This window comes from Lichenostomus cassidix, chromosome 18 (assembly GCF_008360975.1).
Source record: "Lichenostomus cassidix isolate B80296 chromosome 18, HeHo_3.0, whole genome shotgun sequence".
Classification (NCBI taxonomy): Eukaryota; Metazoa; Chordata; class Aves; order Passeriformes; family Meliphagidae; genus Lichenostomus; species Lichenostomus cassidix.
Window position 1 is genome coordinate 7727427 of NC_139498.1, and position 7892 is coordinate 7735318.

Below are 7892 nucleotides of genomic sequence, written 5' to 3' on the forward strand. Positions count from 1 at the left end.
CTTGCCTGCAAGCTGCCAGGTGACAACAGGAACCTGGTGCTCAGGCTCTACCAGTGAGGCAAGAACAAGGCATTTTCATAAAGGTTTCTATATGTTTTAAACAGCAGGAGTTGCTCAGGGGACCATATCCTCCTCACCCTGCACATGGAGATGTCACAGCAGATCTGCAGGACCAAGGATGTGTCACTCACTGTCTGCTGACAGAGGCCAGTTGGGCTCCCAGCACCACCAGCTCTCTCCAGATTCAGGATGAGCTTTTTGGGCACTGTTAGGATCACCCTGAGCTTCAGCTCCCCTCAGCTATGCTTGTCACTCTCTTCAAGCCTTGCCCAGTCCCAGTCAGATGCCAGAAGGACACAGTTTAGAGGTTGTGAGGGGACAAAGTAGCAGCCATGGGTCTGCCTCGAGTTTGACATTTGGGAAACAAAGGAATTGCTTACTGAAAACTTAAATGAGGATAGGGTGATGCTGGAACAGATCTACATCTAGTGTTTACAGAGTACAAATGTTAATTGTGTTTACGTATCCAAACCTGAAATTAACAACTCAACATTTGCAAAATCTCCCAGGAAAGGCAAACCCTGCTGTTCCAGGCACTCTGAATTATCCAGCACAAATCATTCCGAAGCCTCTTTACCTATTCACTCAGTATTTCCAAACCAATTACTAGCTTAGAGTTTGCAAAGCAGGCTGACACTTGGGGTTTCAGACAGGGACTTCCTTCAGTCCCACTACCAATCCAACTATGTTTTAATTTAGTGAAGAGGGAAAGCATATAATTTTTTAGCTCCAGGGAAGCCAGAGGCAATCACAAATATCCCTTGAGCTGAGTCAAATTCTTCAGTTTAAAGAAGCAGCCCATTCTATTGCAATAATTGGACTTTAGTGTCCCTTTCGTTTAAAGGAACAATGGCTGATCTGGAGAGCTGATGGTTTGGACAGAGGGCACCTCACCTCTGGGACCAGAGCCACAGACCTGGCTGTAATTGGATGAACCCAGAATAGCAAGTGCCCCACTTGCATGGAAATGGAAATGGAAATGGAAATGGAAATGGAAATGGAAATGGAAATGGAAATGGAAATGGAAATGGAAATAATAATAACAACAATAATAATAATGATAGTAATGATGATGAAGCAGATCAGCACACCAGAGATGCCCCCACAGCTGGGTGTTTGTCAGCAACCCAACATCTGGATGATGCTACACCCAGACAGACCTTGGAGAAACACAGCCTCAGGCTGATGAAGAAGAGATGGGTGAAGGCTGGAATTTTTGGGAAGGGAAAGAGCTACCGTGACACCACTGAGACCAGACCCTTAACCCCACACAACAGCTCTGCACCACTTCAGAGCCAAAAGGAAAACACTTTTACCTGGAAGGAGTGGCCAAGAGAGATATCCTTGGAGACTGAATGATCAGATGGGAACGACTGTTCTGAGAAAAGGCTGACAACTTTTATTAGGGTGCAAACTCAAGAAATTAAGCCTCTGGAAACATCAGAAGGACTCACCACAAGCATCCCACCAAGCCCCACACCACCAGCACACCCCACCTCCCGCAGCAGAGGCTTTAATTGCTGCAGGAGCAGTGACCAGACAGCCCTGCTCCCATCCCTGCTGGCACTGGGGACACACAGTGCCTGGGTTGGGACACCCTGCAGTGCCCAGGAGGGGCTGGCAGCTCTCCCCAGCCTGCACCAACAAACCACACTTCCCCCTGCGCCCAGCAAATGTCAGCCTGCGATTAGATGCGGCAGTGGCACTTATAAATCCAAGTTAGAAAATGCCATCATGTATTTTTAATCCAATCGCCTCGTCACCGCATAATAAAATGAAAGGATTGCCGAGTTTGACTGGCATTTGTAAGTAGCATGTGAAAGGGGCTAATAGAGGGAGAAAATTAGCTGCATTTATCATCTTAACTACATTCATATTACACTCACGATCCAATTGTTTAAAAATTGGGCTTTTAGAGCAGGTCCTTTTGAAAGTTTAAGCATTCCAAACAACCGCGATTTATTCTCAGAACAAACATTACCTTAGAAAAGATTTATTCAGTAGCCTTTGTGAATTGTGAAAGGGGTGGACTTTGTTCCGTGGGTTTCTGGTAAGTGCAGTTAGCACCAAAGACAGTCAAAACATAGGATTTGTGTTCTTCACTGAGTGCTGATATTTGGGGGAAAAAAGTGTAATTGGAACCCATTTAATGCTTGAAAAAAATCCTACAAAATCTTCCTTCTGAAATAGCCCTGAGTTTAACAAAATTTTCAAAACATTCTAAAGTCAAGGTGAGATTTAAGAAAAAAAAAAAAGATGTACCATTTTCCTATTGTAATTTCACATTATTGCTTAGCATTTAAGTAGTGGCAGCAAGTGGTTTTAATGACACTACAATGTATGCCTTGAAACACTGTGGTATTTTTGCTTTTAAACGAGCCAAATCATTTGCTACTCAGCCCTGGCTGAAATACATGGTCTAATTCTTTGAGATTCCCATCTGTGATGTGATCAAAAGTCATAATTGAAAGAAAACAACATGAAAATCAGGAGAATGAAAGCACACACCAAACTCACTGTTGTACAGCTGAGTAAACCTTTATCTACATCTCGAGATGTAGATATTTCAAATAGTGCTGAATGTGTTCATCTCCTATGACTAAACAATTAAAAACATCAACAAAATACCAACTTTTAGCTCATATTGTGATAACTCAGAAGTTGTTCAATGTGCTGTCATGACATAAACATATATTAAAAAATTCTGTAGCTCTGTGTAAAGTTAACAACCAGAAAATGTCACGATTTTCTAAAATAAAGCTTTGTTTCACATCGTTTTTGCAAAAAAAAAAAACAACCAAAAAAACCAAACTAAAAAACAAACAAAAAACCAAAAAAAATTAACTCAAATTTTTGACTGCACCAAAACAATGCAAACTTGAAATTAAGGAAACAAGAGTTTCCCCATGATTTCTGCAGGTGTTTATGCCAAGATCCTGCAGGCTGTGCTGGGTCCACATGCAGCTGTAGGACCTGGCTGCCCCAGCTGTGTTACCTGTGCCCCAGCCATAACATGAGCATACAGAAAATCTCCTGCTTCCACAGAAAATTTCCACTTCTGCTGTCCTGCCTGCTGCTCTCCCATCACAGTCCCCAGGGTAGTTTTCTCCCCAGTTAGTTTTTATCAGTCCTCTTGACCCTGGGATGACCTGAGAATTTATTTTGGTACTGAGATGTTTCTACATTGGCAGCAGGAGCATCCAGAACCAAAGTTTCCCTTTCCATCAGCCCACTGTGCTGATGTGAACTCTGGGGAGGTGAGGGCTGATGCCCAGGAATGGTCCTGGCAAATCCCATTTTAGTCAGCTCACAGTCAGGTGTACCTTGACATGGATTTGGGAACTTGGGAAAGTTGCAAACTCTTCCCCAAAACTTGGGGTCTCACCAGTGTGATGGCACCTGGGGAGCTGCAGGCAAAATCCTCCAGCAGTTACAGCATGGCTGACACAGGGTGACCCTCCTGAGATGCTGTGGTGTCCTCCTATCTCCCTCTGGTGTCCACCTCCCCTCTGGTGTCCACCTATCTCCCCTCTGGTGTCCATCCATCTAGCCTCTGGTGTCCATCTCCCTCTGATGTCCACCTCCCCTCTGATGTCCATCTCCCTCTGGTGTCCATCTCCCCCCTGGCATCCATCTAGCCCTCTGGTGTCCACCCATCTCCCTGTGGTGTCCACCTATCTCCCCTCTGGCGTCCACCTATCTCACCTCTGGTGTCCTTCTCCTTCTGGTGTCCATCTCCCCTCTTGTGTCCACCGATCTCCCCTCTGATGATCACCTCCCCTCTGGTGTCCACCTCCCCTGTGATGCTGTGGGTCACTCACTCCCTCTGTGACCAGCACACCCTTTTCTCACAGAGATGTGGAGCACAGGGATGCACTAAAGGTGTCCAGACAGTTTGGAGGAGGGTAAATCCCAACAGAAGTTCAGGAAATAAGCCGCTGGGCTCGGGACCGAAGTTCTACAGACACCATGAGGTCTGCAGCTCCCCGGTCAGACAGGGATGGCCCTTCCTACTCGAGAAGGTGGCAAAGAGCCACTTCATTTCCCTGCTCCTTGCCGGTGGAAATTCGAATCCAAAGGCAAACTGTTGCCTCTGTTTCCAGCCTGACCACCTCTATCCTTGCCAGCCCCGCTTGCTGCCGCAGCTCCCTTTCACCCTCTCCGTCCAGCCCCGTCCCGAGCCCCGCTCTTTCAGCCTTCCATCCACACTCGGAGGCGCGGCTGTGTTTGCTAATTAAGCCTGCAGCGATAGTGGAAGTGTGCAATTAGCCCTGAGTCATCGCTTGCATTCATCTCCCTCGCAGCCGCCGCCGTCCTCCCGCGATAGAGATGTCGCTGGCAAGGCGAAGCATTTGAGAGCGGCTTGCTGGGAGGAGTCCCTGACCCACTCGGTAATTACTCATGCTAACAGCTTAACTAACATGCAAATTCCTCTGCTGACTGACAGGTAAACAGTGAGCTGGCCTGCCCGGCTTTGGGGGGGAGCGGAGGGGGCAGAGTGACATAGATGTAAAAGCTCGTGTCAAATTCCAGATCTAACGTGGCTTCAAAGTGCGACATGATTCATTAGCCTTATTTCATGCCTAGGATAACAAAGTTGTGCTTGCTGCGTTAATTGAGGAGGGAGGAGCGGGAGGGACTTGCTGGCACAGCAGCTCCGGGGCCACCCCTGTCACAGGGATGCTGGGCACCGTGACTGGCACCTGGATGGGCGTTTCTCTGGCTTTGGAGGAAAGGGACCTCTCTCATCTCCTGCCAGATCCAAGCAGCGTGCTGGAGAGGCTGGAAGATGCTCCAGGGGCTGTTTCTCCTCCAGCCCTCCCTGCAGCCACGCTCACTGCAGCTCCTGGCAGCGGCAAACGCTGCTCTGCTGCTTGAAAACAACAAAAAGAGGAGGCAGGGTTTGACCAAATAATCGGAAACTCTTGTTATGCCAATCCTTGCAGCTCTGCTTACCCCTCCCCGTGTCCATCAGCTCTCTCCTGTCTCCTCTCACACCCCGGACACTGTGACCAACCCCAGGCTCGTAAAACCAGTCCAGCTCCGGGTTAGATAGAGGCTGAGGCAGCACTGAGGCTTATGGCAGAGGAGGTGAAAGGGAGGAAATTGCAAACCTGAATTTAAGTCATGCTTTGGAGTGATCTAACACAGCCACTAAGCCCAACAGCTCCCTCATTTCCTGCTCCTCGCAGAGTTTCTGCCCTGAGGTTTGTTGACGCTGGCTGGTGTCCAAGAACCTGAAGAAATTGTACAAATCCTCCCGAGCCTCGGTGCAACACAGCCTCCGAAGGCTAACAGGGTTGGGAAGAAGTCATGACAGGCGAGAGCACTTCCATCAGCATCCTTAAAATGTTGGGGGAATCCAGAGCAGGGCAGGACCTCACAAGCAATGCCCAGCAGTGGTGCCTGGCTGCCCAGGTTGGAGGAGGAGGAGGAGGATGATTTTATTCTTGCTGACATTGTGCAGGGGCTGGAGATAGCACGGGCTGGGCGCTGTGGATCCGAGTGACTGCAGTGACAGAGCCAAAGGCTGCTGTCCCCCGGCAGCCTCTCCCAGCCTTCCCACCCACACAGGGAGCTCAGGCTTTAAATGAGGAGAGAAAATAAGGGGCTTGCTCAGGGCTGCACAGCCCAGTGAGACCCTGAGCCAACAAACTCTGCCACTTAAAGATGACTTAGAGAAGGAGAAAATATCCCTGAGCAGGAGAGCACTAAAGCAATCCCAACCTTCACTTGCTGCCTGCAGAGGAAAAGGGGATCCAAGCAGCAGCCCCTGGGATGGAGCCAGGCAAGGAAGAAGCATTCCCAGTCCATGGGGGCTGTGGAGGAGCTCTCCAGAGGGGCTGGTGGGCTTGGGGGCTGCACGGCACTGCCACAACCATCAGCCTTATCTACCATCCCTGGAGGGGTTTAAAAGATGTGTGATGTGGCATCTGGGGACATGGGTTAGTGAAAGGCTTGGCCGTAGTGGGTTAATGGTTGGACTGGATGATCTCATGGGGCTTTTCCAACCTAAACTCTGACCCCATGCTCTGCCAGCCTGGTGCCAGAAGCCCCTGCCACCCAGCCGGATCATCCCTCCCCACATCCCTCTCCCTGTGCATTTATTTCTTTCAAGTGGCTGTCAGGAGCATCTGCCATACACAGGGATTCGAGGGGGATGGGGAGAGGGGAGCGAGCTGCCCTGCTCTCGAGGCTCCTTGCCACAGCCATCGTCCTCCTTTTCATTTCATTTATTTATTTATTTATTTTGGTGCAAACCTCCGGCGTCAGCGCTCTGCGCAGAGCCTGCTTACAGCTCCAAAAAGCACCTCTATTATTCTCAGGCCATTTGGTAGCAGTTGCCATGGAGATCAAAAGCAAAATGGCATGCAAATCAACACGGCCCCGCGCTCGATAACAACGGGAAAAGGGCAGCCGGATTAAAAAAAAACCCACTTGAAATGCTTCAACCTGCATTGCCGGCTGTGATTAGATCTAGAAGGCAAGAAAAATACCCTAATGGGTTATACCAAAGGACTCGAAAACAGCGCTCAGCCGTGGCCTGTGTGGCAGTGTCACTGTGAACCCCATGCACCACATGCCCCATGTCCACATGCATTAAAGCCAGGAAAATACTCTGTGATGAGAAATTCATGCAATGATTTCCTCTGCTCCCCTTTTCCTCCTGTGTCATCTGTGCACAGCCAGGTTCCTGGTGCTGGTCAGGAATCACTGGATTGTGACCAAGTCCCTGCCCAGCTCTCCTGTCCCCCTCGCCACTCTGGCCATGGGTGACACTCTGCCATTCCAAACCTTGCTGGGTGAGCAGGAGCTGCCTTGGCCACTCCACTTCTGCCCAGCTGAAAAGTTGGCTTCTGCCAGCAGTTTCCCACTGCTTGGGAGGCTGTGGAAAAGCAGCTGCAGGCAGGCCGAGCGATGCAGCAAATGTTAAAATCGAGCACCATCCATCCGCCTGTTTGATCCGTGGCTTCTACCCCGAGGTGCTGCAAGCAGCAAGAGGAATGTAGGGGATGCAAGCCTTCAGAAAGCAGATTTTTGGGTATGCTGGGGCTGGCTACCTTCTGATATGGGCTGTGCATCATGGTGAGATCCTCAGTCCAGGGGCAGGCAGGACCCCAGCCCTGCCCTGAGCAGGGGGAGGATGCTCACTTAACAAGCAGCTCCTCAGTATTTTGTTTTCTGCTCATTGTTATGGGCAAACTCGTGCCTTCACACAAATCAACCCTGCTTTGAAGACAGAATTACTCATTTTTCACAGGCCTGCCCACAGCATTACAACTACGCTACTTAGTGCTTCAGAAATATGAATGAATTTATTATCCGCCACAACAGGCAGCATTCACACCACAGCCCTTATTTGTACAGACACAGAACAAAGGCTTTGGAGAGAAAAGCATCAGGGATTTGGGATGAGGTGAGGATATTAGGGGTTTTTTTCCAGGTATGAAATAGCATCAGACAGCAGTGCATGTGCCCAGGGGACATGTCCTGCCAGCTCCATCCCCAAGCCAAGAGCCCAGCAACCCAAGCCAAAAAAAGGAACACATAATTGAGTGCCCATCAGCAGAGAGTTTGGCCAAGGGACTTCAAATGTGTCATGTGAAGTTTGATTTTCCAAAGGCTCAAACTCAGACCAGCCAGCGCTTTTCCACAAAAGTCAGCTCCTGCCATGTTCCAGGAAACTTTTCTAAAATATTTTGGGTGGGTTTATGCCTGAGGACCTCAAAGACTGCTGGATGTGCCTGAGATCCAGCAAAGGCAGCTTGCAAAGGAAAGGCTAATTCCTCCTATTCAGCTGCAAGATTTGTTTTCTGGAAGAAAACAGTGTG